This window comes from Lytechinus pictus, chromosome 2 (genome assembly GCF_037042905.1).
Source record: "Lytechinus pictus isolate F3 Inbred chromosome 2, Lp3.0, whole genome shotgun sequence".
In the NCBI taxonomy this organism is placed as follows: domain Eukaryota; kingdom Metazoa; phylum Echinodermata; class Echinoidea; order Temnopleuroida; family Toxopneustidae; genus Lytechinus; species Lytechinus pictus.
The window spans coordinates 1,319,169-1,331,504 of NC_087246.1; positions in this window are offsets into that span (position 1 = coordinate 1,319,169).

Genomic DNA, 12,336 nt, shown 5'->3' on the forward strand with positions numbered 1-12,336 from the left:
TCACCTTTTCTTCATAAATTAAAAAAAATATTCATCATTAGTTATTTTCATGTTAATTTGATAAAACAGTATTTCCTTTGAGATAATTTCTATCATGATGATCTCTCCTCCCCCTCTTTCCAATCCCTTCTTTCTTTCTTTCTTTCATTCTATCCTCCTTTCATCATTTCCTCCCTCCATCCCCCCTCTCTCTCTTTCTTTCTTCCTTCCTTCCTTCCTTTTTTTTTTCTTTCTTTATTTCTTTCTTTCTTTCTTCCTTTTCTGTCTGTCTAAATCCAATCTAAATCTTATGTAAGGGCGAAAGATCTCTCATATCATGGACCTATAGGTACATGATATGAGCAACAGCTGATGCTCATCCCATGGTCCATGCTCTTCCTAATGGCATTGGTATGTTTGCCGGAAACAGACACAGCAGTACCTTGTTTAACAGAGAATCTAATACCCTTTTCTCATGATGGTTTCATAAACCCACACTATTTCTAACACCATACTCTCTTCAATCCCATATCCCGGGGGGGGGGGGGGGGGGGCACTCGACCAAAAAAGTGGTAGGGGTGTGCCGCGGGCGAGACAAAAAACGGGGGCCTTGGAGCGGTCTTATTGTAAAAAGGAGGGTCCTCGGAACGGGCTTCGGAACTACAATTTTGTGAAAACGGGGGTCCTTGGAACGGATCGCCAGCGTGCGAGTACGTGCGTATGTACCCCTATGGAACGGGCATGCGTGCATGATGCAGCTATACGCGGCCTCCGCTGGGTGCGCTAGCGCGGAGACGATGGTCGGACAGCGCTCGGCGGCCGCTTTTCACCAAAATTGCAGCAGATCAATGCGACCGGAACGGCGTAACGAAAAATATGCGAAGCTTTGGAGCGGATTTCTTTCTTTTTTTCTCTCGATAAGAACAAAGTGCTATGCCTTGGAGCGGCTTTCTTTGTTTTTTGTCTCAATAAGACAAAAAAGCTATGCCTCGGAACGAAAATTTGAGTGTGAAAATGGGGGTCCCCTCCGCGGCACATACCCACTATGCATTATATACTGAGTGCCCCCCCCCCCGGGTCCCATATACAGGGGCCATTTTCCATTTTGCAATTTTATCTATATCATTGTATAAATATAATATTTTGATAATCATATTTCTACCTGTTGCTGTTACTAATTTATATAGCATGGAATAAATAAAATTGAACTGAAATTACATTGAATTGAAAAAAAATAAATCAGAATAAGAAAAGCAAAATAATTCAAACAAAACAATGAAAATTTCATTACAGAAAACAAATGAAAAGTAGAATTCTAACTTTTGCATGATTTCACTTAAACAATTCTTCACATGTCATAATGTAAAGTATGTACAATGAAACGAGTGAGTTGTTGATGTCTTCTCTTCAGCTTTTTTATTTGTATTTTATATGAAATGATAATTATTCGAATTTCTGCTATAAAATTAAGCTTCTGAGATATGCAAGACCATCATTCCTGCAGTTATATTTTGTTGAAAATACAAAGAAGACAATACATGTAACTGTACTGTATGTAATATAAAATGAGTGTTAATGATGTAGTAAAATGATATCATTAGCTCACTAATTTCTAAATTATTCACAGAAATAATTTAGTTTAAAAATTTACTAACTTCTTTATTTTTTGTCAATCAATTTTCATGAAATTTCTATTGTTTGTGTTTCAAACTTTACTCCACTCATGGCAAATGTTACATTATCATAGTTCCACTTAATATATTTTAAACACTGCCAAGGAATTAATAATCACATCTTGATCAAGAAGATTTTAATAAATAGGATCAATAATGTTCACTAGATTTATATGAGTGTAGGTATTGCGTTGAGCCTCAAATTAATATCTTTTAGATGTTCAATCAGATGCACTCTTAAAAGCCTGTCTAAAAGCATAAAAGGGTCAGTCATATGAAATATACTCAAGTATCATCAAACATTACAAAAGCCTAGTTGTCATTGAATTAATTATTTTTTTTCTCCATACAGACAAACAATTGTCTAATTAGGATAACGTTAATGCTTTGAACGGTCATTTGAACCATGTTTAAACGTTTTGACTCAGCCCTAAAATCCGGGGGGGGGGGGGGAGGGCAGTCAAATATATTGCTACACATGCGTGACCAACAAAAAAAACACATTTAAAGAGGTGTTTTTTCAGTTTTGGACGCGGGCCGCGCATGCACTCATTAAGGGTATCAAATACGGTTTTTAAAAAAGGTGGTCTTGAGAGACTGGTCAATCGCAGGGTGAAACGTATTTAGGGTATGTTTTTTTTCCAAAAAGCTTTTTTTATAAAGACTAGCCAAAGGTGTTTAGGGTATGTTTTTTCTTCAAGCTTTTTTCCGGGGCTTTTTCCTCCTCGTTTCTGAAAAGTGTTCTGGTTCTTCCCGATTGTGGTATTATAACCCTAACTGCACTGGGGTCATGCAATACCCATGAACATAGTTTTGTCTATTTATTATTGATAGCAAGTAGACAAAACTTGTTTAGGGGTCATATTCTGGCAACAATTTGTTTAGGGGCCAAAATGTGTAAATGAAGCAAGCGAAAGACTTGTTTAGGGGGTTATTTTGCACACAGAGAAAAACTCGTTTAGGGGATGTTTGGAAATAATTTGGTCACACATGTGTACAGCAATACATTTGACTGCCCCCCCCCCCGGGCCTAAAATAGACGTATAGCTGTCTAACCTCTACCATGTTAGATCGAAAGGTTCAATATCTGTGTTTCTTTGGTTGTTCTGCTGGACTACATCTTGTTGGAAGAGAAACCAAAAAATAACATGTTTAAAAACTCCACCCAACTGCCAACAGACTGATTTTAGCTGTCTACTACTACGTCTGACCTAGTCTAACGTGCAAATGTATTGGTTGAGTTTTTCACTGCTGTGCCAGTCATCTGTCACTGCCTAACCAAAATGGTTCTAAAAATCATTTGCAATGTTGGATGATGTCTTGTGGCATCTGATATTAATCCTTACTAATTCCCTGAAATGTTGCAATGTTCAGATAAAAGATCCAGCGAAAGAAGAAGGAGTCAATCAAAGTTTAACTTGTACAATCGGTCAGTATGGTCCAAATTTTAGCCATCATTTTTCTTGGGTGACAGTATGAGATGCTGCACTAAGTAATCAATGTTTCCCAAGCTGCCCACTCAAGTTATCAATATTTGGTATCAAAATAAAGATTTAAAAATTAACAGAGATTATTCCATTTTGAAAGTGGGGAAAGAGTTCCATATATACCCACGCCCGAGAGGCTTTGAGAATGAAGCCAAGTTAATGCACTTTTACGTAAGACCAGTGCGTGTGTGTGAGCATGCATGATATGGCCATGTAGTAAATGTATTGGATGTTTCACTTCTCCCAGTGGGACATACATGTAGACAGCAAAAATAAATTCAGTGAAAATTATCCCCAGTTCACTGTCTATTTTTTATGATTTTTTATTATCTTCCAATAATCTTTTTATGATCTTTTATTATTTTCCATTAATCTTGTTATGAAACCTGATATGTTAACTTTGACTAGCGCACACAATTGGTGTCAGCACTTGATAAAGTGAACAAACTTTCCTAGATTTCTTGAGTGGAGAAATCTTTGAAAACTGAGACAGTCAATGTACTAGTGTAAGCTGTGACGAGCCCAATTTTCTGACCAGCACCTAACCTTATGAGTTATGACTTATGAACATGATGAACACCAGCTTTCAATATTCAATATCCACAGCAACAACTTACAAAGTCAACATCAACAACTTGAATTTGAAATTCACATTGACTTTCACTGTCTTAGTCTTAATAATTTGTTAGACTGGGGCCTGTTTCTCAACACTGGGACAAGTGAGATTCATACATGTATCTTTATTGGCCAACCACATTCCTACATTTTAATTAGAATCCCTTGATATCAGTACTATTGGCAGAAGGAGCAGACAAGATGTAACCTTAGATACAAAAGAGCCTAATTTTTAAAAAGAAAAACCATAAAAACTGCAATTATTGTGATAAATTGGGAGACACATATGATAACAATAATAGCAGAGGGAAATATGAATCATACATACAGCACTCAATTGCTGAGAAAATAAAATTCATGACTAAAAAATGTGGATATTGAGATGGGGGAGATGGGTACCCCTGGGATATCAAATTTTCATAGTTTACGGAGAAAAACCCAAAAAGTTTTCTTTGTAAAACGATGATAGTTGCACAGTTTTTAATGATTCCAAACACCATCAAAATGGTGTAAAATAAAGTATTAACTCTAAGATACTGAAACATATCATTTGACAAATTCTATGCATAAAAGTAGAGATACAATTCATCAAAATATTGAAACAGGTCTGAAAACAAAGAATACGAGTCCAATTATGGATGGCCTGACATGGTAGAATCTTTATCTAGATATATTCAATTATTTTACTATTTCAAAATGAATAGTTTTATGCCTTTTAATTTTTACCAAACAGCTTTTTATAGAGAGGTCTAGATCTAGTTTCTGTCCATTAATATATTGGCATAATGCAGAATTTAAATTATAAGGTTCCTCCCCCGGACCATGCCAATTCTTCAGACATCACTGTTTATCACCAGGAGCTGGATATAGATGAACAGAAGATCCTGCGTCCAGAACCGAACCTATGTATATGTGAAAGATCTAGCACATTATAGATTTCGATCTAATAACTAAATTGTTTTGCAAATGTAATTTCGACTAGATCTATGTCATGTAAGATTATAATTTTCAAATTTTGATGCACACATGATGCCACAAGGCCTAACGTTCGATCTATGACATATACCCTTTTTACACACGCTAAAATTTCCTTAACCCCGTACTATAGGTGGGGCTAAATTGCCATTTAGCCCCACCTATAGTACGGGGTTAAGCTTAGCCCACTTTCTTTTTACACAGCATTTTTGCAAAGTGGGCTAACCCCACCTTTAGTACGGGATTATTTGGCCCTGCAAAAAAGCAGGGTTATCCCAGCAATTGCGGTGCTAAGAGCGATAGTACGGGGTTAAGATCGCTAGTGTAAAACGAAAGTGGGCTAAGCTTAACCCCGTACTATAGGTGGGGCTAAATGGCAATTTAGCCCCACCTATAGTACGGGGTTAAGGAAATTGTAGCGTGTGTAAAATGGTACGAGTGAAGTACTTGTACTACGAATGATCGAAAAACCACTAGTCCGGGGTTAGCGAGTTTCGTGTGTGAAAAGCAAGCATTCCTTATCCGGGGTTAGCAATAACAATTTGGCATGTGTAAAAAGGGAAAAAAAATAGTACGGGGTTAAGGATAGTACGGGGTTAGCGATAGTCCGGGGTTAAGAAAATCCTGTGTAAAAAGGGTATTAGTTTATGTAATGTAACTGACACTGGTACTTGTGACAGGTTCAGACTTTGACTTTCATTAGTTTAGTCAGGTGGTCAGTAGAGGCGCTGGTCCAATAATTGGGATTGTCCCAGAAAACAAGGATATATCCTCATAAACCAAGACAAATCATGTCTTGATAAATTGAGACTGTCCTTGTTTATCGGGACATTTTTTTTTCTTACCCCTGCCACTATGCTCACTGCAACCATCCTGCCTGTGGGGAATCTAGTACAGGTAGGACTATGGTATGCCTACCTCAAGTGATGTTCGTGCAGGCTCCACTTCACTACGCTCAGACCTCGCGCATGCGATGTTTTGAAATTGGCAGCGAATTATTTATACGTGAGAGGAACTCGATGTTGGCTCTAAATCACAAATTATCAGGCTAACCGGAGGATGGATATGGAGTGAAATTAAGATGAAGAGTAAGAAATCAAGCTTCTTATTTTTTTAAAGCTAGTTTCGGTGTACAATTTTCACAATAAATATGCATTTTTCCCACCTTTGCCACTCCGAGTATCAGAGCGAGTTTTGGACCTTGAGGTTCGGGTAGGTGGAGCGTAGTGTAGCGGTAGTGAAGTCGAGAAGTGGAGACTTTTTAAGGCTTTTGTTCGACCTCATCTTGAGTATGGGTATGCTGTGTGGAATCCATACAAGGTAAAGCATATTGATGCACTTGAGAATGTGGTACTGCCCACAATGTTAAAAATATTTTTCATAATTTGAATTGCCTCTCAGAATTACTATTTCTTATCATTTGAACCTATAACTGGGTCTGTTTTGGGAGACTAGTCGACATCTGGAATTAGGTGATGGCGTGTTGGAATGATATTTTGATTGTGTGAGTGGGGGAGGGGCCGGGCAGATTGCATTGTTTTGAAACATGAAAGAATTCTTGCTTCCAACGCTATCTTTCTCTCTCTCTCTCTCTCTCTCTCACACACACAAACACACCCACACACAGAGATGGGGAGGGGTCAATTTTTTTCTGGAGTCACAACCTTAATGGGAAGCCACTGGCTTCTTTCTTTGTCTCCCAAAAGTTTCAATGGCCATCGAATGTCCAATCACATATCGGCTCAAATCAGCTCGTTGTATATGTGTGTATGTACTTTCTTTTTTTATGCACACAGACATGCAACCATCTAGAGTTATATACACCTATGCAACAACAGACATTGTGTATCGAGGGCATGCAAGGCCAGGTGGGATTAAAATTTTCGGACCTCTTTGAGATTGGTGTTTAACTGTGAATGTGATACAATCATTGTTCATTTTTGACAAATTATATCGGTAACATAATTTTTCAAAACTGTATCAAGTATTTAAAAACAAGTTTTATCATTGTTATCTTGTCATTTTGTTACTATTACTTGAGTAATCGAGTTATCCCAAGTGTCTAATCGGTGTAAATTGTGCTAATCGATTAGAGATCGGCGGCAAGCAATTCGAACCATTCGATCAATCGATGTTTACTCCCAAGCCTAGTATGTAGTGGAGCCTGCACAAAGATCACTTGAGGTATGGTATGCCAATGCAGTAGGCTGAACAACACACACTTTAAAAATTGTTAATAAAATAACAAACACTTTTGTAAGATGGGCCCCTGTGGTCAGTAGAGGCGCATGGCCAATGTGGGAGACTGTCTCCCATGAGAGAGATTATCTCCAATATCAGAGACTTTTGTAAAGAATTTGGGTATCCAATTTCAGAGACAGTCTCCAGTTTGGAGACCAATTTCCTTTGTTTACATTTGCTGCAAAAGGATTACCTTGGCAGAAAATAAAAATGTGATAAGCAGATTCCTCATGAAAAAATACCCCTTTTCACTGTCTACTTTAAAAATTCACCATCTCTACTTTTGTTTTGATAAGGATTTTTGTTGTCATCAACACACAAAACAAATGGGCTTCTGACCTCAATGAGAGTTTCTGAGACAAAATTTTGGGTGGAAAAAAATTGTACTGTTGTTTTTGTTCTTTTGCAAAGCAAGTCTCCGATATGGGAAATTGTCTCCCATATTGGAGAGAGTCTCCCATATTGTCTGTGCGCATTCCATTCCATTCCTTGTTTTTATTTGGCAATAAGTCATGATTGACTATTTTTGTCTTGTCTTCTCTATCCGTTAATGCCCACAATCATTATATTGATTATTATGGCATATGAACATCAATATTGACTTGACCTGTATTTTGCCGGGACCGGCAGGTGCAATACACCGGGTGAACACCCTACTCTTTGACGAATAGTGTATTGGTTTTAACGTGCATAGGTTGTGACTCTCCTATACACGAGACCAACATTTGCATCCTTTCCGATGGACGGAGTGTTTTCCAACTGCATTCACACCTGCACTGCACTGAATACAGTGGTGAGGCACGCTTACACACAACGCTATAGCATCAGATTTGTTGTTAAACGCGTTTTGGCATGAGCGGGACTCGAACCCCTCACGTTGAGATCTACAATCTTATCCGAAACATGCGCTCTAACCGACTGAGCTATGCTGCCTCCACAACTATTTGAAAAGAAGGGTAACAATTTTCTTTAGTATTATTATTTTTTTTATATTCATTCCTTTTTTTCTATGAAAGAAAAAAACAACATTTAAATACATACGAAACAAAACACTGAGGAGTAAGATATCACTATCAGCAAACAACAGGGGAATTAGTCTACTTCCCGAAAACGATAAGCCAGGACAGGTTGCCCCTTCATCGAAGATCTATGTCATGAGATATTCTTGAATCTAGTAGTAGAAATTAGAATCTATAAAAGAAAAACATTTTAAAACAGGATAACTTTTTAACAAGTTTTTCGCCTCTACTGGTGCCATGGTGGTATAGCTTTTATCACCCAAGGGTTCATTACATGCCGCCGCGCACAGAAAATTCAAGCCATAGAAGTCTTGTGTTGTGGACCCAAGAAGTGAGATCCCAGACCCAGCACGCGCGACCCACTAGTTAGAAATCCACTGCCAAACGCGATTCGTGGTGCGAGGTTAGCCTATGATATAACTATTATAACCTCGCAATACGTGTGAGTGAGCTTTTAATTTTATCTAAGCCTAAGGCCAAGCTCAATCTTCTTCCACAAATATAATATGGATTTGACGGTAGGCCTATACTAGGCCCTACATATTACAATCAGTATAGTGAGTGATTGTATTACCGACCGGCCTTGTATTACCGAACGCGCGCATCATACGCATCAGAAAATAATTTTACGCTCAAAATTTTGCAACATCCTTCCAAAGAGAACTTGAATAGAAAGATGATGAAAAATTGTAAAAAAACCCATTTTCAAAGTCTTAATATTCTTAAAATAATAAAATATGGTCAAAATAGCTCATCAGTGATTTTGTTGTTTTCTCAACTTTTCCCATAGATAACACACGTTCGGTAATACGATACCTTTTTCAAGTGACCCAAATATTTCACATGCGAAGAGGGGTCCGATTGGAAGCTAATATCGTAAAAAGGAAAAACAATTTCGGCAAAATTTTTACATATTGATATTTTGTAGGTAATTGTGTATTTATGGTGAAAGTTTGGTGAATTTCTTGCCCCGGGAACCTCGACACGACGTCTTTAGACAGTGTCGAGGTCCTGAACGCTACCATTCGTTCTCACCGGAGTGCACTGATGCACTAGATTAATCGCTAAATTACAAAAACATGGATGATAAAACGAAACCAAAAATACGACAGTTAGGACTGACCTTACCTAAACAAACTGAGTTCAAGATACGTTCTCCTTAAAATTACGAAAATTCGATGGAATCGTACAATAGAGGATCAATTTTCGGATTTCGTACGAATCGCCATGTTGAATTAAATGAAAAACATGTATGCGCATGCGCAACATGAATATTTATAAGATGTCGTCACTGTTAAGGTTAATGAATATGCATTACAAGAAGAGATAAGAAAACTTCGGTCGAATCACAAACTTGCTTTTCAAATAAATCGCGATTTAGGTATTTCAGTAATGGATATCAATCTTGCTTGCATTTAACATAGAAAAAAAAACATTATTTAAAGAAGAATTCATTTCATTAAAATTATATTTATCTCAATCTGTATATTATGAACAAACATGACTGCGTTTACAAAATATCTTTTTTTTAAATTAGAGATGTAATAAGTTAGAATCAAGGTCAATATTGAGTCGACATTGACGTCAGAAACGTAGTTCGCGTTGCAAATATGGAGGAACTTGAAGAAGAATTTGCAATAAAATTAAAGGTGCCTCAAAAACAGGCCCTGGAAGAGGCCCAGAGAGGAAATGACAGTCTCGTGATTCTCCCAACGGGTTACGGAAAGAGCACGTGCTTTGCCCTCCATCACAAACTAATGGAGAAAGTAATAAATCACAAAGAACCAGTTTAAACTGGACCAGTCTGACCAGTAGAATTTCAACTGGTAACTCGATCTGGAAATTGCAACATTGGTTACTTGTCTTACTGGTTCAGTGCTGCGCGTATATTTGTCCATATGAAATTAGACTGGATCAACTAAGCTAGACCAGTCAATTTAAAAAGTTACAAGTTGAAATTCCACTTGTCAAACTGATCTTGAATTACTAACTCGAAATTAAAGTGGTCTTAATATAATATTAGTCTACTGGAGTTTGTTACTGGTCACAATATTATTACTTGTGTCCTAATCTAGTAGTACTCAACTGGATTCCATACTGATCTTTCTTGGTCAAAATGCAACACGTCTTTTTTAATTATTTTTTAAAGAGATTGGGTGGTCCAGTTTAAACTGGTTTTAAACTGGTCCAGTTTAAACTGGTTTTCAGGACCAACACTTGCCCAAGTAAAGAAAAATACGTCATGGCGTACGGTACCGTGAAGCTAATCATGAGATGGAATAGATGGTTCATAAATTAATCTTTCTGCTCTAATTTGAAATATAGGGCCTATTCTAAGTCCTACACATACTTCTTCAGAATCTTTTGCATTGTCACTCTAAAGTATGATTTATTGCTTTTAAAAAATGCAAATAACTAAACCACGTAAACAGCACCATCCAATTTTGTTAGTACTGGTCCAGTTGAAAATCAAGTGGCCCAATTTATAAATCTACTGGAGTCTACTAGATAAAATAAAATTATAGAGTACTGTACCAAAGTGATGACGTCACGAAATTTTTCTTCTTCGAATTTGAGTGATTTATAGGCCTAGTTTGGTAGGGCATGATGAAATACCTCCACATCCAAACATGGTGGGAATCGGTCCGTAGGCATATAGGCTGATAGGGGCTTTAAGACCTAATGAATCCCGTTACATTAGGCCATAAAATTAGGTACCGTATACATAATTAGCCCCATTGAAGTCAATAAATCATTGGACTGGTTCCTAGATTACAATGGGGCAAATCATGTATTCATATTTCTTGAGGTCATATCTAAGGTAAATTTCCAATTCGTCTACTGCCAACTCGTTCACTTCCCACATGGTCTACCTTAATTTAGTCTAATTAACATTCCATCTAAATTTCGCTCCAACCGTTTATTCCAATCATCACTTCGTCTTATCACCTGTTCGTTTATGACAATTTCCTCTCATAACCTTTTGGTCTAATATCCATTTTAGTTCCAATAATTTTAACCGATTAACACTTAGTCCAATTAGACCAAATGGTTAGGACTAAATGGTTATTGGACCAACTGGTTGTTAGACAAAATGGTGAGTGAAAAAAATACTCTTTTAAATTAAAATAATGCTCTAAATAGCCCTTTATTCCCTTTAATTTTGTTAATTTGAGCCCCCTAAATGTGCATGCGCCGGGTCAAGCTAGTGTTTATCTGGTAGCCCGAGTCGAGTTCTACAAGTTAGGATACCTGATTGCCCCGGCTAAGCCGTCGGCATATCCCTGGGTGCCCTCGAAAAAAAAAATTAAAAATTTCATGCCCTTTATTTCACTGACGTTTGTCCCCCCAATGTTCTCGTACTTGGGCAAGCCAGTCTTTTTATGGTTGCCCGAGACGTGCTGCACCTGTTAGATCCCCTAATCAGCTTTCAAACACCATAGTTTTTGAAAATCGAATATCGAATATTGGGCCAACTTCACATGCGTTTGAATATCGAACCTGAATATCAAACCAACTTCACAGTTTGAATATCAAATATCGAATATCAAACCAACTTCATGCCGGTCTTGAATCCTTGAATCCGAAAGTGGACTCTTGAACAGGACGACAATACTTCAATGCAACACACGTGGCGCGCGCGAGGCGCGGCGGTATAATACGGTACGGGACGTCGCTACCGGTGCAGTGATGCCCGGTGATTTTTTTTCCAAGCCGATTCGATCAGCTTTTGTTTTAAAAAATGGTGGAAATGAGATCCATTGCTAAGTCGATGGCTGCATGTTTTTGCTATTATTTTTCATGCTCTTAATATATAAATGTCGCAAAACAAGAACTAAAAATGTATAAGAGGAAGATGCAGTAGCGTACCTAGGATTTTCCACAGGGGGGGGGGGGGGCAAAATCGTCCGCCCAAAAATTTGACACGCCTAGAAAAGGTCTTGACTTAAACCACAAATAGGCCTAAAGGATTTCGTACCAGAAAAAAAAAACAGGAAAAAAAAATGATCCTCAACAGGATGTAAAGGACATTTCGCACCAGAAAAAAATTGACAAGCAAAAAAAAAGAAGAAAAAAGAAGGTATTCAACTTCAAAGGAGGGGGCCACTATGGTGGCTTGTCAGGGATCAGTTGTGACTCATCAGGGGGGGGGGGGCATAGCTAGGGACACGTCCCTTGCATGGGTTGTGAGTGTGACTCGTAAGGGGGGGGGCAGTATAGGTACGCTAGTGGGAAGATGTTGCCTGAGAAAGACGTATCCAGCCGGTTGTGGTAAAAAAAAAAATGTATATATATATAGGGGAAGGCGGGGTAAGTTGAGCCACCACCCCCGGGCTAATAATAGAG